The sequence below is a fragment of the Pogona vitticeps genome, chromosome 3, assembly GCF_051106095.1.
Source record: "Pogona vitticeps strain Pit_001003342236 chromosome 3, PviZW2.1, whole genome shotgun sequence".
NCBI lineage: Eukaryota > Metazoa > Chordata > Lepidosauria > Squamata > Agamidae > Pogona > Pogona vitticeps.
Window position 1 is genome coordinate 147,606,328 of NC_135785.1, and position 23,902 is coordinate 147,630,229.

A 23,902-nucleotide genomic window follows, 5' to 3' on the forward strand; every position below is an offset into this window, starting at 1 on the left:
TGAAAAGGTGGTGTTTCAGATCTAAACAACAGTACTAATCTACTGCTTCAAGCACTGATTAGTGCTTGAAGCAGTAGAGTCTAAATTGCTTAAAACTGCCTGATTCTGTTCTTCAGATTTTTATCAGAAGAGCAAATCTTTACTTTCTCAACTCAAAATGAACACAATTTTCCCATGTTTTTCCACCAGATGTTCAGAAATGTCAGGGGAAAAAATTCTAGTTCTGCTTCCCACCAATCCTCCACTTTCCCCAGCCTTTCCTGCAGCTTGCATCTCTTCTCATTTTCTTTCACAATTGTGCTGTGTAAGAACTTGGGGGGGGGGGGGGGGGGGAAGATGAGGAAGGGATAGTAAGCATGCTTGTGGCTTCCATTTGAACGATTTGTAAGCTACCACAATGCTCAAACTTTGGTGTCTAGCCATGAGTCCCAGTGCTTTACTGCCCACAGCACAGTGCCACAGTATGTAGTTGCTGGCCTACAGCAAGACTACCGTAACTGGCAAGTGGTGAGTACTGCAGTTGTCAACCCAGCAGGGATCATGTGACACAAGCAGTCCAATAAACTGGCCCTCTAACACTCCTCATTCTGATGTATAATATGAGCTTGTGGAGTTACAAGAACATTTAGCCTCTGTAAAGAAGGTGCCTTGAAATAACACCTGTACATTTCACTCTACAGGATTAATGAATTGCCCTGCTGCTTTGTGATTGCATGTTATTTACTGGCTGCATTTTCATCTACAGATTGTCATCCACCTTCCCTTGCGCAGCTCTAGATTTAAGTAATGTGTGCAAGGACCTAAACAGCATTCATTAAATTGCCATTATCAGTTAACACAAGAGTGAGTGTACTCCGCAGAGTGCTTTGAATTTTATTGTAGAAGGAAAAATGGGAATTTTTGACTTAATGAATTAAGGTGAATCACTGAAGTCTCTAGGAATGGACATAGCAATGTAATTTTCATTCAAGCTCTCTTTTAGCTAAATAGCTGCAAAGGTCAGACTTTGCAGCATGAAACATGAAATGCTTCACTATTTTTTTTTGTTTTGTTTAGAATTGTGTGATTATTGTTCCCCAGTGAGAAATATGAAGTGAAATTCCCATGACAGATGCAGAGCAGGAAGGAGGAATGGCCTTTCCCTCCATTTTGTGGAAAGTAAGGAAAAATAAATCTTTTAACCTGCTAATACATCTCTACCTCTAAAGATATACTCTGACACAAAATTACATTGCACTGAGATCTATTAGGTTGTGGCACAGTCTCTCAAGGAAGTAATGCAAGCCCAATGGATTGAGACATTTAAAAATGGACTAGACAAAAGACAAGAATAAATATCCCTTGTGATATTTCTACATTGCCTCTACATGAGCTGAAAACTTGCTCAGGACTCATGCACTGTGGGCCAGCAAGATGGTGGACTTGCAATGCAGCCTTACATATATCAGAAATAAAGTCCCACTGAGCTGAATGGGCCTCTTCCAGGCAGGGCAGGCTCCACCATTAAGTAGAGTGAGGTACTTGCCTCAGGCAGTAGATGCTTGAAGACAGCAACTCCTTAACAATTCTCCTCTTTTGGGCAACATAACTGCTCTCTGGCCTGGGGAAGGACATTTTCACTATGATTGTGATTAAGATTCAACTGCCAATGCAATAAGCTTCTGCATATAGAATGGAGGGGGAACCATTCCCTCCTTTCACTCAGGCAGCCATAGTTTGTGGGCTAGTCTGACAAGTGGATTAATACATTTTCTCTTAAGATTAAATGAGCCACCTTCATGCAAATAGGGATTGTTCTCACAGTGTGAACAGTGGGGTCCCTCCAGAAATATATTTTTGAGCATCCCATTTAACAAAATCCCAAAGAATCTATGAAATGTCCCAAAAGTGTCTCTCAACACTGGGAAGCACAATGGTGGGACAGGTTTAATGGATACAGGTGAGAAGGGATATGACCCAAGACCAAAATAAGTCCTAATGTCAGAAATATGGCATCCAGTGGACTCAACATAAGCTATACTGCCACAGCACCTATGACTTTTCTTATGGCCTCTCTATCATGCTAAAATAACCAGGAGGCTGGAAATGGACAGTATTTTTGGGACCATTACATGGAGAAAGAAGAAATCATTTTTCCCCTTAGAAATAAACCTCCCTCATCTTTTCTGCCTCACAGTCATTGATCAGCACCACTGATTTGAGATCCAGGAATGGCAGGGGAAGAGAGAAAGTATGGGAAATGGAGACAACAGGGTCTCTGCATTGCCTTTTCAAGAAGGAATTAAAGTGGACTGTGTTCATTACCCTTTACAAGTCCCTCCTCCCTCCCTTAGGAACTCAATAGAGGTTTTCTCTGATTGGCAAAGAAAACCCACATTGAGTTCCTAAGAAGGGCGAGACAGAAAAAGAAGAGAGGAAATAACAATAAAAATGGAGTGTCCAGCTCTGAAGGCTGCTACTGGTGCCCTTCTGCCCGGTCTGTACTGTTCAGTCTATGACCTGGTATGCTATCACAGGAAAGGGGCATTCCATAGAGAACCAGAAATGCTCAACTGTCATCCCAGATCTGGACATAGCCGGTGGGCTGGAGTGTCTCCAAAAGGAAGGTTGGACACCGATCTGTGTGGCTTTATTTGAGCATGGACAAAGCAGGGAAACTATGCACAGCTGTTCTAAAAGCTATTGTCTGTTATTAGCCTACATCTTTGTGAATGGGGAGACAAAGATGGAGGGAAGAAGAATCCAGTTGTGACACAGTACTTCAAGCCATTACAAGGCTGGTCAATTCTGTGTCCTGAATTTTACAACTACAGCTTCCAGAGATGAAAATGATGTCTGTATGTGTAGGGAACAAGACGGGGAAGAAAATCATATTATACTTTCTGACTACACCACAATATAATTTATGAAAAAGTCCCAAAGTCAGTTCACTCATTAGGTAAACTACATGCTTGGAGATGAGTCTCATTAGAATGCTAGGGCACACTCAGAGAGCGGCTGGTGCTATTTACTGAGGCAGTAACTCCTTTGCTGGTTTCATTTTGGGCTCTATATCAAAGAATGAAAACCAGCAATCCATCATAGGTTTATGAAAAACAAATGAAAAGTTCCATATAAGCTCAGAGCCCTTGGTGAAAATATATATACACATACATACATATATATATACACACACAGTAATAAGAATTATTAGAAAATCAAAGGCAGGTTTAGTTTTTTAATAAGAACAGAATTCTGCAAACACACAGGGAAACAAAAATTCCATCACAAACGCCACTCTGGCTGACATCAACTGTCAATTATCCCCCTTTTTTAAATCCATGGTGGTGGGGACTCCCCCTTTCCCAAATTTTCAACAAGCTATATTTGCTTTAAATCTTTAGCTGTCAAAAAGAAAGTTCTTCCCACAAACAGTTGGGCTTTATTTGCTTCAAATACATCACCTGTTTTCACACCCCATCGCTGCAACCCTTGACATATGAATATTGACAGGAGCTGCTTTTGGCTGTCCTCTGCCTCCTACTTGCCAATGCCCATATTTGATCCACTAAACATAGAGTAAAGAGATGGGGAATGGAAAATTACAGATTTATTTTGGTCCCATGGAACTGTAACCACCAGCTTGCTTTTGACAACGGCTCCCAAATTTGCATGCCTCCCTTTAGCCAGAAGCCTCTCCAAATGTGAACGATACCTTTGACAGCAATCATAAAGCTTTTGGTTCTTTGGGATGTGGACTCTCCGCTTGAGAAATTCTATTAGCTGCTAATATTAAATGCTGGCAAGAATTTATGTATAGTCATCAGTCTCCAGTGAAAATCAACAGCTGCCAAACTCTCCTTTAAAAAACCATTTTCAGTTAAAGCAGTTGTGTTTTTTATATATAAATAAAGCTGTATTCCTCCAGACAAGGATGGCTGAAGAAGGCAGAAGCAGTGCTGGAAGCATTTGTACCATCTTTGTGCTTCTCCTGAGGAAGGGTAATAGCCTGAAGTCCATCAGTCATGGGCAAGCATTTTTTTTTAAAAAGAGAGAGCAAAAGATAGGTTGTCCCACTGGGGCTGTTCGCTATCTCATAATTATCTTATTAGGAAAGTTGGATGAGAAGCAATCTTGCAACCAGTTGTGTATTTCCTTATAAACTCCACTGGCAGATGGCCAGGGCCTGCTGTACTGAACCTTAAAACAACATTCACTTCTCATATAATACAATAAAACAGTCTGGGTCAATCACTTTTCTTAGACTACCACCACACAATTCCCCATCCTTACCTTTTATTGTCTTGATGGTGAATGTTTCCTTTGACAGTTATCTTTTACTCAATGTACTCATAGGTGGCTGGTTGTGGATTATTTGGTATTTTCTACTTCTTTTATAGGTTCAAATGACAAGTGCACTTAATAGTCCACTTTAAGATCTTTCTATTATATTGCAGTGGTGTGCTGTTGTTTTGAATGATCCCATGAAATGGCTCCATTTGGAATTGTTTCCTAATAATGTCTAAAGACTGAACTCCATTAAGGGTGTGCTCTTTTGCATTTTTTTCTACTGCAACCTCTAGAACTCTCCAATAATTCCCCAGGCAGAATTCTGGGAGTTGCATCCAAAACACAAGTTGATGTGATTTAGATTTCTAGATTTTGCCTCACTAGGAAAAGATTTTTCCATTATTTTACCTCTGACATGTTCCAACTATCAGTTGCCTTCAGATTATTTGCCCCCAATTGTCATGCTCTCACCATCACCTACTTTCCTGTATTTTTTTAAAAAAGAAGCTGCTATGATGCTCCCTGGGAGTTGTAGTTTTGTGGGAGACATCCTCTGTAGAGCCTAATAGGTCATGATTATTACTTCCAGAGTCCTCCACATCCAGAAGGACCCAGCTTCTCCATTTGGTTACATGGCTGCAGATGAGTGTTAGTCTGACAAGTGAGACTGGGACCTTCTGGGCATGGAGGATGCTGGAAATCTTAGTCTTAATGCCTATTTGGGTCTATAAAGAACACCTCCTAAATAATGATCCCCAGGAAGCATTGTGGCAGCTACCTTAAAAAAAAAAGATGAACAACCAGAAGGCATCAGATGATTGAAGCTTTGTGTATTAACTTTTTACTAGACCAAACAAATTTAACTGAAAGAGGAGCCATCTAGGTTGGAAATGAAATAAAGGAGAAAGGCTAACTCAAGCCAATCAGATGAAAATATTAGATGATCATGAACTCTGCTTTCAAGAAACAGAAATTACATGACTATAAAATATTGATCCATTCTTCCTCACACAGAGTGACAACAGGCAATCTCTGCAGAAACTATAAATGAAAACAAATGATCTGGAAGTGTTTGGCAAGGGGAATCACTTGGAAATATATGCAAGCTAGCAGACTACTTCAGGCATGCCTCAAATATGGGACTGATTGAGTTAATTTCGTAAATTACAGCTGATTTTCATTCCAAAGACACAGCCAATGATAGATACCTTTGTTTCTATTTAGCTTCTGTAGTGCACAGCAAAGGAATGTAGGGTTTCTGCAGAGTTCAGAAATAATATGTTAATTTTGATGTGTTAACACTAAATCTGTTATTTTTAAAAATCCAACAAAGCAAAACATCATGAATAAATATAGTGTTTTAAAGCAACACTTTAGAAGTATAATTGCTGATTTTTTTTTCAGTTGTTAATATGGTTATTTGTTGCTCTGCTCTCTGTGGAGGAAATTTGTTCTTCCATACTTCCCTTTTCAAAAGAGAAGCACCAATACACTCCTCACAAAGTAGTGCTTTAGAATTCATAAATCTCGTGTTTAATGGGTTTTTGGATTACAGCTCCTAAAAGTCTTGGACAATGAACAAGCCTTCTAGAAGCTGCAGCCCCTGGGAACCATAACATGGGAACCATATGGCTTGGGGACCATAGCTCTATATAGAACCAATAGCTCATCATCCACATGTACTCTTTCACTGCTATTTCAGATTGTAGCAACCCCTTCCATTGAACGTGCACCACTTCATGTGAAAGTCAGACAACAGCAAGCTAGTGGTGGCCTCCAGACTCCTATGGACAATTTAAATTTAGAAACACTATGAGAGGTTTGAATTATGAATTTGAAGCAATCTGATGCAAAACCAACTTAAACTCAAAGTGGAAAATAAAGTGTGGGTGACCACATGATTCTGTTCATATACACAGCTATCACTATAGAACGACACTGAATGTAACAATGTCAATTTCCTATCAAGTGCAGCATGTCAATGGGACAGACACAACTGAAAACTACTAACTTCCAAACCCCCATGGATAATGTAGTTTGAAAAATGCTGTTAAGATTTAAATTTGGTGAAAAAAATCAATTTGTTGAGAAAGATTTTTATGGCCCCTTCCCTAAACAAGGCTTTCTTGATATATAATTGTGAATGGATAGCCAGTTTTGGATTTTGTGTGTGTATTTCAGGTATTGCAAATTAAATAATGTGCTTTTTCACTTCAAAGAATGTTGTAATACAGTAATCTTAAGATCACACCTAATTTTGTCATAGACAAGACTTCATTGTTAACAAAAAAAAATTTACTCTCATTGATGGGAAGAGATGATAGTGGCAATATCTGCCTCATATACCCCAATGGGTTGGCTGCTATTCTGTAGTATTCCTCTTGATTTTGTTGAACTGGGATGGCAGTGCCATTAACATCTTTTGGGTTGGTCCTGGTGGTTAAGTGGGGGCTACACAGCATTGTAATATTAGGGCTTGGAGAAAAGGCCTTGCTGGTGAGTAGTAAAATCAAAGAAACAAATGGCTATTTCTGGAGTATCTGTATTTACATCACAGCACTAGCTCTGCGCGCATTGTTCAGTCAATTGTGCACATCTGAATTGTACCAGAGATATTTGTTCGTTTCTGGGGTGACCATCGGGTGCAAAAAGCGACAGGGAATGGCATGTTAAATCTGGAGGAGAAGAAAAGGGGGAATGAGGGGGTTCCGCATCGACTTCAAAGTGTTGATGCTTACGTACAAAGCCCTAAACGGTTTAGGGCCTTGATACCTGGCCGAACGTCTACTCCCACCAAGATCTACCTGTGTCAATCGTGCAAGCCAGGAGGTGAGGCTGAGGAGCCTAACGCCGAGGGAGGCCTGGAAGGAAAAGACAAGAAATCGGGCCTTCTCGGCGGTGGCTCCTCGCCTCTGGAACAATCTACCTCCTGAGATCCGTGTGGCTCCCTCGCTGGGTATCTCTAAAAATCAACTTAAAACATGGATATTTCAGCAGGCCTTCCCTCCAGTCAATCCCTGATACCCTCTTTCTCCCTTCTATTTGTCTATTCTGTTATGTCTATTTCTTTGTAAAATTGTTTTATATTTATTTACTGTTCTATTTTATGCTGTTAGCCGCCTAGAGTGGTCTTAACCGACCAGATAGGTGGGATATTAAATAAATAAATAAATAAATAAATAAATAAATAAATAAATAAATAAATAAATAAATAAATAAATAAATAAATAAATAAATGTAATTTTCATTTTCTAAATCAACTTTCTTTGCTTTTTCTCCTGATTGCATCATAAAAGTCAGGTGGACACCACTAATTTCAGATCTAGAAACAGGAGGTATGAAGGGAGAGAGAACGGATGGGAAGTGTACGACAGACTCCCCACATTGCTTTTTAAAGAAGGAAATACGACTGTACTCATAGCCCTTTTAAAATCTCTTATTCCCTTCTCATTGGCTGACTGAGGAAAGTGATTAGGATTTTCTATTTTAAAAAGGGAAGAAAATTGAAAATAAAAAATTAGACACAGTGCCCAGCTGCACTGATTGCCAATAGTGCCCTTCTCTCTTAACTCCCCCTGTGAGTTCACCTTGCCATTTGCCCTTCCCCATTCGCAGGATTCAGGTATTCACAGAGAACTGGAAACACACACATACCACCACGGACCAAGCTGGAGTGCCAACAAAATGGCACGGTGTGGGTTTGCCCCAGTCTGTGTGCCTTTTCTCCCTACATAATTAGGACAATCAAAATGGTAACATTTAGAACAAATGTGTTTCTGGCTATATGTGTCCTCAAAATAAAAGTTCTGTCTCCGCTTCTATCCCCTCTCAGCAGACACTGGCAATACTCATACTTGAATGTGCAAGTCTTCCCTCACGAACATCAGCACTATTAATGCCACCTCTCTGTCAAGCTTTATTAAAATTCTCTGTGATGTGCATCTTGGCTTGCAAAACCTCAATACTGTATTGATACCGCCTAAGGGAACGTCCTTGTACTACCGAATCTCTGCAGATGGGGTGACAGGAAAGCAGTGCTCAAAACGTTCTTTGGAGATCGGCTTACAGGGCTGAGCTCTGCCTCCTACTCTGACAACATCTTTTAATACCATGCCGCACTGCCACAATAAGGCTATTGTTCAAGGGCTGACTGATGCCACTGCAGCAGCACACAGAGGAATAAACAGGTTTGCAGATAAATAATGCCATTTAAAAATGTGAATAGTGCCAGTAAATAGAGTTTCATCATTGCATTCTCTCTCTCTCTCTCTCTCTCTCTGAGTAAACCTGCATGTGTACTGCTGTAGCTCTACTCAGGCTGCAATGGGTGCACATTTCTTGAATTGCTTCTGAGAGCCGAAACAGTCGCTACAGATAAGCCATAAGCAGAGTACAGGAATGTTGGAGAGATGTGAGTCCGGCAGAACTTTCTGTTTGAGAAATCAAACTTCAAATGCTTAAGCCATAAAGATCCATCACAAAATAAAGCACATTAATTTGCAAACTTAGAGAGGTGAGAAAAGCTCCTGCTGTGTGTTCTCTCTGTCATGGGCAATAAAAATCTGACAATGCACAATTGGGCCTTAATTTTCTTTTTCTCAATACAGGTTATCTATAATCTATAAATTCTCATGCACCTTCCTATCACTGTTTTCATGGGGAGAGGGTCTATCTGAAGAGGAAATCCTCTGCTATGTATGGAATCTCTCCTTCCAATTGGAAATCTTGAGGAATCAGAACTCCTGGGGAGGCTCTGCTTGCAGCAGCCTGTTTCCTCTTCAGATTCTCCTTGTTCACATAAAGAGAGCGACAGATACAGTGGTGCCCCGCATGACAACGATAATCCATCCCGGGAAAATCACTGTTTAGCAAAATCGTCGTCATGCGAAAACCCTTTCCCCATTGGAATGCATTGAAACCCAGTTTAATGTGTTCCAATGGGGAAAATACCTCATCGTCCAGCGAAGATCGCCAATAGAGAAGCCATTTTGCGAGCACCAATCAGCATGGGTCTAGAAAACACAGGGCAGCCATTTTGCGGAGCCAAAAAAAATTGTCATCTTGCAAACAAATGGTTTGTGAAGCACGGACCTAATCGACATCCAGCAAAAATCCCCCATAGGAATGACTGTTTTGCGAATCGCTATAACAATTGCAAAAAGTCATTGTCATGCGGATTCATCGTTTAGCGGGGTTGTCATTTAGCAAGGTACTACTGTAGTGGGCAGGACTATAACTCATTCCCAGGGAACTCATGGTAGCACATATGTCTCCCCTTCTCCTCCTTTATCCTGTAATGTAAGTCAGGTTGAGAGATTATGAGTGACTGGACCAAGGCCACCTAGTGAGATTTTCATGGCTCAGTCCACACTTCAGTCTAGCCCGAGTCTGGGTTCAGCCACTATATACTGCAGACGGGGTAGCCAATTTTGCTTTTATACCCAGCACATGTATCAAAACAATTATGGATGTGTCTGTCCTTTTTGTGAGTTTAAGTACCAAGTTCCAGAGACACAATGCAACCACTGCAAGAGTGATTGCCATGTCTATTACCTCAGGCAGCAGGTTCTGGGATGCAGCAAGGAAGTTTTGGAGGAAAAAGCTGATGGAATGCTGCAGTCTTTGGAGCCAGTGGGGAGTTGCTATCTCCAGCATTTTGCCAGTCTGGCCAGTGTTTATATGAGAGAAATGAAAGAAGATGCAGTTTGGCCCCTGATGCCAGAGGACCAAAGGTTTCGAGAAGGCCCTGTTATCCGAGATGAGCAGGAAAAAAGACGACAGCAGAAAAGAGGTGGCTGAGTGAATCCCATCTATACATCTATAACAACAGACCCTTTTGTCTCATTTTTATTCTGTCATCCACCTATTGATGCCATAGCTCAAGCACTCTGTTACATATAGACGAAGATGTAGGTGGCTAGAAGTAGTACTGTGTGGAAAAGTTAGAAGCATAAATATTTATGCAACTTTCAGGCAAAAGCAAACAAGCCAAAACCAAAAACAAAATGAGATAGTCGTCCATATGCTACACCATTTCGCAGATAAAAGCAGGGACATCCATGTTGTGTGTACTTCTATGAACAAAGCTAGATAAAACTGAACGATTCACAAGCTTGACTTTAATTTAAAGAAATGGCAGCCCAGCTCTCGGTTCTGATCAGGACCACAGTGATAAACTTAATCCTCTCGTCTTGCCATTTGCTCAGTGAAAGGGGCCTCCTTCTAAAGCTGTTATTTGTTTCATTGCAAGATCAAGAAAAATGCCCAGCTCTTGATGCAGAAGATAAACGAGGACTGGGATTTGGGGGGTCTTCTTACTTTCTGTAAAATTTCTGATGTGTTCTGCCAGACCCATTATTCTTGACTTCCCTGCTCTCATTTTTTATTTTCAGCAGAAATGGGAGGAGGGGGAAAATCCACCTCCTTGTAAACTTAGCATTAGTGCTAATAAATACTTTGACAACTTTACTGCATTAGGGAGATGGGTTCGGCCTCTCCTGTTATAGCTGAGGTGGCAGCTCAAAGGAGAAGCTGGGGGTTGAGCTGCTTCTCTGTCTCACCACAACTGTGTTAAAAGGGCGGGAGTAGCAGCTTCTGGCCTGCACGTTCTCCTTTCAGCATGAAAGGTTGAAAGCTTTGAGGGAATGAATTGTACCACAGTAATAATGCATTCAATCTGGGAGTTCAGAGATTTTTGTACTTTATTACACTGGGCAAAGAAAAAAAGCCAGGAGATTCCCAAAAGAGCTTCAGGCAGGAAGATTTTCTGTGGAGGTTTTTGACAGGAGGTAACCCTGTGGTCAAGGGAAAAAAAAGGAACAAGAGAAAAGTGGGAGGGGGAGCAGGGACGACGGGAAGGAGAGATGATGAAAGACCTATAGGCGCTTATCTCTCCTGTTGAGTACATGTCACGCATGACGGATGGGATAGCAGGAGCTATTCACACACATCCTGAAAACTTCCATTTTCTGTATTTGATGCAGTGGGAAGGTTGCTTCCCTGAAGGTTGTTTTGCAACCTGTAGAAGGTATGGCAAAGTACAGCAGACCCTGCTTTTTCTGTCCTAGACCCTGGCTAAACTTTTGCTCTAGCTCCTCATTGTCTTGCTGGGTAGATCTACACTTTTCTCAATATTCACAAGGTCTGTAGTTGGTAGAGTGACAATTCCACCATTTTGATCTTGAATGAATAGATTTATATATGCCTACCTTAATTGGGGGTGGGGTGGGGCTCAGTATCAAGTTTCTGTATGAGCAGTTTTGAATGCCTGTACAGTGGTGCCTCGCTTGACGAGGATAATCCGTTCCAGCAAAATCGCTGTAAAGCGAAATCTTCGTCAAGCGAAATAAAAAAGCCCACTGAAATGCACTGAAAACCAGTTCAATGCGTTCCAATGGGCGAAATACCTCAGCAACCAGCAAAGATCCTCCAAAGGGCGGCCATTTTCTGATGCCTGTGCAGCGAAAAATCCATCCTGAACACAGCGGGGAGCCATTTTGAACAGCCAGTGGCCATTTTGAAAACCTGACAATCAGCTGTTTTGATCGTTGTAATGCAAAGAATTGGTTCCCAAAGCAGGGAACCGATCAACGTAAAGCAGATTTTGCCCATTAAAACATCATTTTTCTAATGCAATAGCGATTGCAAAAACATCGTCATGAAGCGTATTCGTGGTCAAGTGGGGTAACTGTTAAGCGGGGCACCACTGTATTGTAGATGGTCCTGGATGGAGTGCTAGAGTGATTGGCAGCTGAGTCGCTGAATGGTGATTGGTTAGCATGATTGGAGTGTTGTGGGAGCATGGTCTGGGGATCTGGTGAGAGTTAAATCAAGATACTAATATTTAGAGAAAGAGAGAGTGAGAAAGACCAGAAAAGTTAGAGCAGAGAGTTGAAGAGAATTAGAAGTCTGTGTGAGAGTTAGTAGCAGTCTGTGAAAGAGTTTATGAAAAGTCTGTCTATAGTGGGTAGAGTGTGTATGTAAGAAAGATTGAGAGTCTATAATGTACTTATTTTGAACTTTAAATACTAAATAAATATATTTAGATCTGAGTGTCATTTTACCTTTTGTCCTTCATATCCAAAAACCTACTGTGATGGTTCCCTAGTCAGGCTCCCTCCCCCATAGCCACTCATGCACACTACCCTGCCTTGCCTATCCTGGGGTGAATGAGTCAGATGTGGTGAAGGCTGTGGAACCTGAATGGAACCATATCATTCCTAAACTCTGCTGCCTACTCAGATTTGGCAGTGCCTGCAAGAAGTTAAAAAAAATCCATGAGGCTGGTCACCTAGAACATACACTAGCCTTGCAAGGTAGCCGCCACCACACTGACACAAATACCAAATACCTTTGAGGTAAGAACTACTTTGAGTGTCAGAAACCATCTAAGCAAAAAATCCAGATAGTTGTTTGAAGGGATTTTGTATTTTATTACACGGGGGGGGGGGGGGGGAAGGTTAAAAAGACAAAAGGCAAACATTTCAAAAGTTACAAAAAGGTTTCCCAAAGCATTGGGGGCAAACACAATGGTTGTTGTGGGTTTTTTGGGCACAGAGTGCTGTCCTCTGAAGAGGCCGGCCACAGAGACTATCGAAACGTCAGGAAGAACAACCTTCAGAACACGGCCAAAGAGCCTGAAAAACCCACAACAACCATTAGATCCCTGCCATGAAAGCCTTCGCGAATATATTGACACAATCTTAAGGCCATTCAAGGGAAACACACTAGAAAACAACAATGGCTATGATGGACTAACTAATATTCACACCTTAGTAGAGAGAGCTTGTGTAGTTCTCAGATATGCATAGAGTGCATTCCTCCCCTCATGGCTTCATGGGGCTGCAAATAGACAGCAGGTGAGCAAACCCCTCCTTAGAGGCAGGCTAGGCTGGCTAACCAGTTTTCCTAATCTCTTTTAATGCTCCAAATGAGCTGTTAGGGACCTATTGTAATCAACCTCAATGCCCTTTCACAGTTACCCAAAACAAAAGGATCTTCTTCTCCTCTTCCTTTCCTACAGCTGTAATTTGCATGACTCTGGGGAAGGAAGCAGACTACCTCTGAAGTCAAGAGATAAGTTTGGAATTGTTAGTCTCATCTTGGTCCTTTGTTGAAGTCCTCTTTGACAGGAGGTCAAGTGAAATGTTAACTGTCATTTTGTTCTGGACAGATACTGACCCCTGATTCCTTGGTCATCTTCCCAGGCACTCAGAAACCTCAAAATGTCCAGATGTTATGTTCCATGCTCCCCTAATGTCTCAGTTTCTTTCTTTATTTTTTATTTATTTATTAAATTTATACCCTGCCCCTCTAGACCATGTCTACTCGAGGCGGCTTACAACATAAAATATATCAATATAAAATATATATAATCATAAAAAATACAATTACTATATTAGTTAAAAACAATAAATTTAAGAAAGGATTACCAAGATGGGGTAGGATAAGGAAAGAAGAATTAAAAAAAAGACTTAGCTGACTGGAGGGAAGGCCTTCCTGAATAGCCAAGTTTTTAACTGTCTTTTAAAAACACCCAGCGAGGGTGCCAGCCGAATTTCTGTTGGAAGGGTGTTCCACAGCCGAGGGGCCACCGCCAAGAAGGCCCGGTTTCTAGTTTTTTCCTTCCGAGCCTCTCTCAGCGTCAGACCCCTCAGCCGTCCCTGCTGGCTATGACGGGTGATCCGGGTAGATCTGGGTGGGAGAAGACGATCTGCCAAATATTGAGGTCCCAAAGCATTTAGGGCTTTATAAGTGATTGTTAGCACTTTGAAGTCGACACGGAAACAGATGGGCAACCAGTGCAAAGCAGCCAGAGTGGGGGAGATGTGTTGGTGTTTTCTCACCCCACTAAATAGCCTGGCTGCCGCATTCTGGACCATCTGAAATTTCCGCATCAGCCTCAAAGGCAGCCCCACGTAGAGTGCATTACAATGGTCTAATACATCTACCTTTCTTTTCATATTTATTACCATAGTCCCTTAATACAGGTCTTGTTTGATTGTATAAACCAGTCTCATTATATACGGAACCAAGAGTAAGGACTGTAAGAAGAAATTATGCCTGTGTCACATGAAGTCATTCTTTACAAATAGAAATACAGAGATCTATTTTGTTTGAGAAACCCTTTCACAGAACACCTGAATTACTGAAAATAACATCTTGGAATGAAGTAGGCTCTGGCTGATACTATATAAAAGGAACTGCCCCAAAATACTTGGAAGGAGGTACATGGGGCAATTGTTCTTGCAAGTAAAAACCTTCCCTAGAGGCACTAAGAAGTGGTGTATAGGATTTTAGGCATTAAAAGTAGGGATGTTCACTAGCACTGAAATTCAGATTCAAAATTAGGATTGAGAATTTGAAATTAGCACCCCTTGAATTTGAAATTTGAAAAATTTGGAATTTCCAAATATTCACAACTGCATTACAATCAGTATGAATTCTAAATAGTTATTATTCTCCTCTTTAAAAACACAAGCAGGCAAAATATTTCAAAAAGATTTCCCTGTCTCCTCTGACACTTTCCCAGTTACTGTGTCAAACAAAAAGAGTGCACACTAAAAGCCGGCAGTGCGTAGGTATTAGGAAATGCCTGTAATGGGCATATTGATTGAACCATGAAAAGTGGGAATGCTAGCAGGAAATGCCAGCAGCATTGGGAACGCAAAGGACGGGATAAATTGGGGAAGGGGCAAATTCCCTGGGCAGCACTGGGAGGCAGATTGGAACATCAGATAGCCTGTGATGGGTAGGAACAACACACAGTATGAGGACAACAGTATGAGGACAGCACAGTTGAAATGAGTGAGCACAGTTTTGAACTAACAGTTGGAAAAATGAAAGAGACAGAAGGAGGATGCAGCAGACTGAAGCAGGGCATACCTACAACTGTGATCAGTGTGCACCATTCTGTCTTACTTAAAGGGAACTTCAGGAAACCCAGCAATGATAGGGTGACCTTAAGGAAAATAAGTTTTTCTACAGATCCAGGCTCAAAGCATGAGTTACGTTTCTGTAACTAGACTCCACTGCTGCAGCATGTCCCTCAAAGCCTCTTGAATGTTGTGAACTGTATGGTTGCCCTTCATTTCAGCGACATTCAACAAGGCCCACCTGTATCCTGCTCTTGTGTGTTGCCCTATGCTTGATGCCTCCACTTCTCACCTGTGTCCTGTCAGAGAGATATAGGCATGTTTTGAACCTTGTCTGCTCCAGATGTTACATATAAAATGTACCCTGGTGACCTGCTGCAGTACCAGTTGCCAGACACACCAAAGGAAATCTGGCAGCACCCTGTGGCTAAGGGTTATTCAGGATGGCAATTGGTAATGTCACACATTAGAACTCGCATCCTCAACAGGTCAGGGAGAGAGTGGACTGATGGTGACTGACTTGGTATCAGTCCCTTTGTCATGGTCAGACCACCACCTGATAAAATGTAACCTCTCAGTGGCACTCCCGCCCCCCACAGGGAGCAGGGACCCATTAAGTTGGTCTTCCCCCACAGGCTATTGGATCCTGTTGGATTCCCAAGATGCAATGTGGGGGTTTACTGATGTTGCTATGTTTTGTGATTCTATTGTTCTTACTGTTCAGTTGTTGAAAACTGCCCAGAGTAGAAAGCAAATAAATAAATAAATAAATAAATAAATAAATAAATAAATAAATAAATAAATAAATAAATAAATAAATAAATAATCAAGTGATGCCAGTTTTGTCACAATTGTATGGAAACCAGTGTTCTTTTCCAGAGAGAATGGCTGGTCATTTCATTTTTATATTTGCAGGAGGTCTTTTCCTGCACTTCTTCCAGATCCTCCAGGGGAGCTTCGAACTTATGCTTGAGATGTGTTGAGATGTGTTGCCACATCTTCCTATTTGCCTATCTAACTCCCTGCTTTCCTGGGCTGCTGACTCTACCTCCGCCCTATAATTTAACCTTCACAACTAGGAAGCTACTTGCCACCACAGTATCTATTTCATTTGCCAGCAGCAATGCCCGCTGATGAATCTTCAGGTGGCTAAGCCTGCAACTCTTGGAGAGGTGGCCCAAGTCCTGCCCGCACTTGAGCACTTTCTTGCAGTGCGAGCACTCAGCCATGCAAGCATCTGTTGCACATTGTTGAAAATACTTCAAGATTATTATTAACCTCTTGTTCCTAACAAGAGACGGCTAACTTGTCATCACTGCTCGTTCTGGCAGCTGGTAGGGCAAGTGGAGCTGAAGGAGCAGGGGTAATTTCAGTGTCACATGCTTCTGAAATAGTGCCTCCAGGTACCCTCAGTCTCCTCCTCCTCCATATGTGTATGTACTTGAAATGCAGTTCTCACCAACCACAATGCAATTTTGCACAGGAGAAAAATGCTGGGAATGGGAGTTGGGGGTAAACACTTTCTTGAATATGTTGGAGCTGTATGGATAAGGAAGGTAATATCTGTTGCCCTTCAGCAATTACTTTCTGAACCACAAGAGCAGCAGCACTGCTGCTGCCCAAGCTGACAGTGTGCATATGAGTGCTGATGCCATCCATGCTTTTCTCTGGCCCATCAGCTCTTTGGGAGAAAAATGCCTTCGTCATCATCCTTTTTCGTCCCTTGCCCTGGCTGCCATGTCTGGATTGCACTCAGAAAAGACTGCTGCACTACAGGCTTGCCCCAAAGCACAACAGATATTCAGGGGATGTATAAGCAATTATGCCCTTCTTTCAACTGTTAAGAACCAATGTGAAAAGTATCTTCTTGCATCTGTTTTCTATATTTTATTGGTGCAGACATCATTTACAGATTTTGTTCTCATTCCACCCTTCCCTTGGAAAACCCTTGGCAACCCCAGTCTGGAGACACTGAGTTCTCTGCCCGCTCTCCCCTTGGTTTCACTTCTCTAGAAATCCCTCCAGAATGCCTGAGAAATAATTTTCACTACCACTGCTTCCTCTAGTAAACTGAAACCTAGCCTTTTGCTTTCTAATCTATAGGAATAAATGAGACTCTGAATATTAGGAATTATTATGACAAATATTCAGAACAATTAGATTCGATTTGGTTAAATTCTGAGCTACCCAAATATGGCCTTATTTGGTGAATTCTGAATCCAAAAGCACACATCAAATTAAAAAGTATGAAAAGGTGACTGAGTGGTTCAGCATTAGGTAAAATCTGCCTCAGACTGCTCACGTAAAGCAATCCCATTTGCTAACATTCCTCGATTCAAAGTTTCACACACCCTTCTCTGGCCATAAGCTGCTAATTTGAGTTCTATCATGTGTCCATGTATTTTAATCTACTATACCATCTAAAGCAATACTCAGCTTGCCTGAGACACAGTAGGAGTGCCATATCTGCCAGATTAGTACCATTGCCTCAAAATAGTAAATAAAGAATCCCAGAAATATGAATTTCCATTGTGTATTATTAGAACTGGCCACTAGAGGGAACCAGAGACTACGCTATATACAAGGTTTCTATAGCTGTGTTTCCTGGTATCTGGGGGAGGACTTGGAACCAATTCTCTGTAGATACTGCAATCCTACTATAATACCATCCAGCTTCTTTATTCCTGTTTTCCACTGAGAAAAATGCAAATGGTTCTGAATATTTGTAACATATGCTTACCACTTTGCTTTGATCAAGAGAACCCAAAAGTTTGCACAGTATTTTGGAGGTCTTTCATTTTCATATCTTTAAGAAGCTTTCAATGAAGTAATTTTCTTGGATGCCTTGTTGAAAAAGGTAAATGCCAGCTTTCTCACTGTTACCAATCTACCCCTGGACCAGAGTTCTGGATGTGTTGGCAGTGGAGCAGGGGAGTTGTTTTCAGATGATACAGAGCAACAGTGAGATTCAACGGTCATGCTGGAAGTGTATGACTATAACCTGGAAAGTTCTTAGAATGCAGGAATCTTGTGGGCAGGATGTTCAAGGGCACGTCAACAGATAGATCAAGGCAGGCAGGAATGTTTCCACAAAGTTAACAAGCAACCTTGATGTAGATCAGTGGTTCACAACCTTGCATCCTCAGATGTTGTGGCATGAAAACTCCCAGAAGCCTTCACCATTACCTGTGCTGGCCAGAATTTCTGGGAGCTGGGTTTCCAAAGGTTGGGAACCACCACTTGAATCATCAGGTGAGTAGGGCAGTTGAACTGGGTTCTCTGATGTTCAGGTTACTTTCAGGCTTGATCCTCATTACAATGTGAAATGAGAAACCTTGAAAATATCTTCAAAGGAGGTGATTGCAGTAGAGTCTCCCCGTCACTTGACGAACCATGTGCCAAATATCTAAAATGTACAATATGCTCCAGGTCATCTACTTGCAAGTGCACAAACCGCTTGCAGTGCTTTCCCTACTGTATCTTCTCTTGTTATTTTACTTCTTCAAAAGAAAAGCAATGAACTTGGTTAGGATCATCTGAACTGTCCAGGAAATACCACCCTCATTCTAACTCAGCTTCATTTGCTCTCCATGATGTAATCAGAAGCATTCTGTCATCCCTGATCAACCAGGCAAACTCCAGGAAGATGTGATTGGGGTGGGAAAAAATAGCAGTAAAGCGGTAGAAAGAATGACTGACAACAGCTGCAAACAGCCATAACACCTAGGGAAAGAAGAGGCAGAAGCAAAGCCATTTTGCCCCATTGGAACCACTTCAGTTCTTTCAAACCCACAGTATTTACTCTAAAAATGATTGTGAGGGAATATTTGGAACAGCCTGACTTTTTACCCCATATATTCTCTGATGACTGCCCAAAACAATTATTCCAACAGACAAGTGATTTGGATAGTATTCATATTCAGAAAATGTTCAGTTTTTCACAGATCAGATATTCTTCTGAATAATATGCTCCATGCAGGCAGAATGGGAAGAAGCTATTACTCTCTTTACTTCAGAACCACGGAAGAAATGAAATAAGTAGGCTTTATCAAACTGCAGTTTGAAAACATGGCTTCTCTTGGCATTCTGTGAAAGCAACTTGAAAATAATCGGTAAGTCCAGCTGTTCTAAAAGTCAGCACGTTACAGAATGATGATTTACAGCTCAGAGTGACCATTTAACCTCCCAGCGTTTAACAATCTCCCTTTTCAACCTTTATTTGATTCCTCTGGATTTCTCCACTTTACCCCATTACTTAAAAAAGAAGGGGGTGGAAGTCTTGAGCTGCTGTAAGATTAATCACAGGATGGCTGTATTATATATTCAAATCTGGCAGTGTCAACAGAAGAGTCAATGGCAGGGATCAGATGAGTTCCAGCTCATTGGTGGTATGTTTATCACATCTCCTCACCAGAGAATTTATTGCATAGAAAGTGGAGGGGCAGGGGAAACACAGCTTTTGAACTGCAACTTCTTGGCATCCATATTACCATCCCACTAGTCCTTGTAGTTAGCTTGCATGGAATTGCCCGGAAACCCTACCTGATATGCACCTCTTGATATCTAGCTATGCCTTGCTTCATTCCATCAATCTACTTAATTTTTCTCTGCCATTACTGGAAGATGGAGATGCATGTTGCCAATGTTTTATGCTCATCCTGCCTTAAAATGAAATAAAACAGTTAGATGAGAAATAGAAAGCTGGATTGAGAGACCTTTAGGGCACAGTCCCACTCAAGGGGATGCTCCCACTGATGGAACAGAGAGGGATCATTTTTGTTGATTCTCCCTTTCCTCCAAAGCTCATGTTGTCCCCAAAAGACCTGCCTTGGAGAGATGGTGCATCCTGCTGAATGGTTGGACACTACAGGGCAAAAAGGGAATTGGTAGAAATGTTCTTCCTGCTTTCTCTAGTGGGAGTCACTTCTGGACCAGAGACATTTTTTTACAAGTGGAAATTTACAGAATGGTGAGTCTGGATGCAATCCAGAATTAGATTGTGGTTAGGGCATGGTGTGATGAAATGGTTGGCGTACATCTCGTGCTAGCTGTGCACAATATTTTCTATCACAATAACTAGGGAAACTTGCAGGTTTTCTATATGTCGGAATGTTTCAAACACCAAAAGGAGAGCAGCTAAGGAATACTGGAGACTTTAAAATGAAATAATTGACCATGTAGATTTAGTCTGGGATTGCAAGAAAGTGACATGATGACCTAGTCAAGAACCAGGACTGAGCTCCTATAGCAGCATTTAAGTGGTATTTGAGTTATCTCTTGCCAGTTTCTATACCTTTATTCACTCAGATTTACTATAATCATTAGGACATATTATCTTGATCTGTAATCCTCGGATAGAGGATAGCATGGAGACCCAGAATGTTTCTCTGGTCTCCTTTGCCAGAGCAGAGACAGGCTGGAGCTTCACCTCACCCAGCTGTTCTTGCCTGTCTACATGTATCTTTATCTTCTGGTGCAGGGTATGGCACCAACTCTACTGTGCCGCATAATTTGCTTATAAGTATCCCTTCTCACCTGTGTTTCATGTAACTAGGCTGGTTTCCTTCACAAGCAAAAAGATCAAGCTTCCTTTTGTGGAAGAGGGTTCCTGGATATCCTCTCAAGGGGCTCCCTACTGAAGTGATTCAGTCAGATTACACTGCCCTCGGCTCACACAACATTTAAACCTAACACAACCTGCTTTGCAAGCAGCGTGGCTTAGGAAGTAAAGGAGATGGTGAGAGGACCTGGCATGTTGTTTTATATATTTGGCTAATTATTATGTTCTGATGCCACCAACTAAGGTTGTGAATCAATACACTTCTGAGGATGTGGCTACTTTGGAAAATACTTTGCCATTTGCTCCAAAATTGGCCTAGGTGAATTTGAAGTATTTTTCAATAATCACACAATACAGAAGTCAAGGTGAATCAGCCTGTCCATTCTTTTCTTCCATTCCAAGCTCTTTGCCCCTCCCCCAGGGCACTTTACTTTTTTTTAACAATTCAAGTGATGTTTTATCTGTGTGATTGATTGTTTCATCCCACAAAAGGATCAGTGGAGCATGCTTTTGGGTGGTTTTCTGGTGATGTAGTAAGCTGGGGAGTGATGATTTGGGGCAGAAGGAACAACTACCCCCACAATATCTCTCCCTGGTCACCTCAAAGCATTTTTGTTATTTTTTTAAACCAAGCTATAGATCACTTTATCACTGAATTGTTACATTAGTTTAGTGCTAGATTATGTCAGCACAGACAAAAAAGAAGCAATAAAATCTGTATAAAATCAAAACTCTGACAAACTCTTCCAAACTGCAATGTTTCTATTGCATGTGTGTATGACTGCATGTGTATGAAGCACTTTCGAACTCTTTCCCTTTCCCCCTACTACTGTGTAACACTTTGAATAGTCCCAGTGGCTAGATAGCAGACCATAAAAGGAGAGCCAGGGATTGGTAGAATGGCAGTATCAAAGGAAGGGTGGCTGTGGGCATGGATCGAAACCACTGGATTGAGGAGCCAGTGTGCACATTGGTTTCAAAACAATCCAGGATCTTCATGTGGTCATCTAAACTAAATGTAGTTGTAAAAGAAACTGCAAGTCAAGCTGATGCCACTGTAGTTGCACCTTGAGTCTCAGAGCTTTCTACAAGAGTTTCTGCCTTTTTAATTTCATCCCCAAGGATTTCATCCCTAAGGGGGGGGCAGCAAAATGTTCTCTGTTTCTTTCCATGAAACTTTCACATAATTTCTGACATACTGTGCAGGAATTTGTACAATTCTCTCCCAGATCCCTTATCAGCATCAGGATATATCTTACCTTTTGCTATGCAGGTAAACAGTGACTAAAATCCAGTAGTAAGTCACAACTACAGAAGGCCCATTAAATGGGGGTGGAGGTGGTTGTTGAGTCAACTTCTCCATAAATTCCATTGATTCAATAAGCCTACCCTAATAGCCAATGAATGCTATTGGATTAAAATTATGAAGGCTGTAATGACCTTCATTCTCTATTTTGGCAGAGACAAACCCGCCTTGTTAACTAACAATCATGGGTCTTTTCTTGATTTGTGGGATTCCATTTGTTGTTATGTAATATTATTATATCACATAACATTTTGAATTTATAGTTTTCTTATATTGCCTCCTCTGCCAGCTCAGTTTCAGATTAGAAGCACATTTGTCATCTTGGCAATTTTCTTTTAGATGATTAAGTCTGATAGCCCTGTGCTGAAGTACTTAACCTCTACAGGATTTTTGTGTCCTATGAGATTCTTGTCAATTTCACAATCTTACACTAATCAATTTCATATGGTTGTGTATCATCTTATGGGTACCACCACAATTTGAAATTGACCAATATAAGAGGGTGGAATTGAGGATGAAATTGACAACAACAAGAAAGAGATTTTTAGAATCCTGTGGAGGATGATATTTCAGGCACAAACAGCATAGGACTGTCAAACTTAATCCCAAACATGAAATTGTCAAGAAGTGTACACACAATCAAAACAACATTGGGTCAACATTTATCCCCAGCATTTCTCTGGCAATATTCTGGTCTCTCTGGAGGTCCCAGAGAGATTTTCCATGATGGCAAAATATTGAAAGCCTTCCAGTTTGACAAAAATAAAATAAAATAATAGCCAAGTACAAGTGATGCACTCATTTCACATGCTAACAAGGTTATGGTCAAAATCCTCCAAGACAGGCTTCAGCAGTATGTGGACCGAGAAGTCCCAGAATTACAAGCTGGATTTTGAAGGGGCAGAGGAACTTGAGAAGAAATTGCTAACATGCACTGGATTGTGGAGAAAGCCAGAGAGTTCCAGAAAAACATCTACTTCTGCTTCATTGACTATGCAAAAGCCTTTGACTGTGTGGACCACAGCAAACTATGGCAAGTTCTTAAAGAAATGGGAATGCCTGACCACCTTATCTATCTCCTGAGAAATCCATATGTGGGACAGGAAGCAACAGTTAGAACTGGATATGGAACAACTGATTGGTTCAAAATTGGGAAGGGAGCACGAGAAGACTGTATATTGTCTCCCTCCTTATTTAACTTATATGCAGAATACATCATACCAAAGGCTGGACTGGAGGAATCCCAAACTGGAATTAAGATTGCTGGAAGAAATATAAACAGCCTCAGATATGCAGATGATACCATTCTGATGGCAGAAAGGGAGGAGGAATCAAAGAACTTCTTAATGAGGGTGAAAGAGGAGAGCGCAAAACAATGGTCTGAGGCTCAACAGCAAAAAAACCTGAAGATCATGGCCACAGGACCTCCTGCAAATAGAAGGGGAAGATATGGAGGCAGTGACAGATTTTACTTTCTTGGGCTCCATTATCACTGCAGATGGTGACAGCAGCCACTAAATTAAAAGACACCTGCTTCTTGGGAGGAAAGCGATGACAAACCTAGACAGCATCTTAAAAAGCAGAGACAGCACCTTGTCAACAAAAGTCCGCATAGTCAAAGCTATGGTTTTTCCTGTAGTGATGTATGGAAGGGAGAGGTGGACCATAAAAAAGGCTGCCCGCTGAAGAATTGATGCTTTTGAACTGTGGTGCTGGAGGAGGCTCTCAAGAGTCCCCTGGACTGCAAGGAGAACAAACCTATCCATTTTGAAGGAAATCCATCCTGAGTGCTCACTTGAAGGACAGATCCTGTTGAGGCTCCAATACTTTGGCCATCTCATGAGAAGAGAAGACTCCCTGGAAAAGACCCTGATGTTGGGAAAGTGTGAAGGC

At 41.4% G+C, this 23,902-nt stretch overlaps 1 protein-coding gene and 1 long non-coding RNA gene across 4 annotated transcripts in view; both read right to left on the reverse strand.

Moving 5' to 3' along the window:
- The window catches only part of GPC6 (glypican 6), a 999,214-nt gene that overhangs the window by 452,316 nt on the left and 522,996 nt on the right, over nt 1-23,902 (reverse strand). The window lies entirely within an intron of this gene.
- Nucleotides 1-23,902, reverse strand: part of LOC144588300 (uncharacterized) — a 40,275-nt gene that overhangs the window by 6,024 nt on the left and 10,349 nt on the right. For both annotated transcript variants that reach the window (XR_013543800.1, XR_013543799.1), the window contains exon 1: nt 1-23,902. This exon is cut by the window's right edge and continues 10,349 nt beyond it. This is a non-coding gene — a long non-coding RNA (uncharacterized LOC144588300).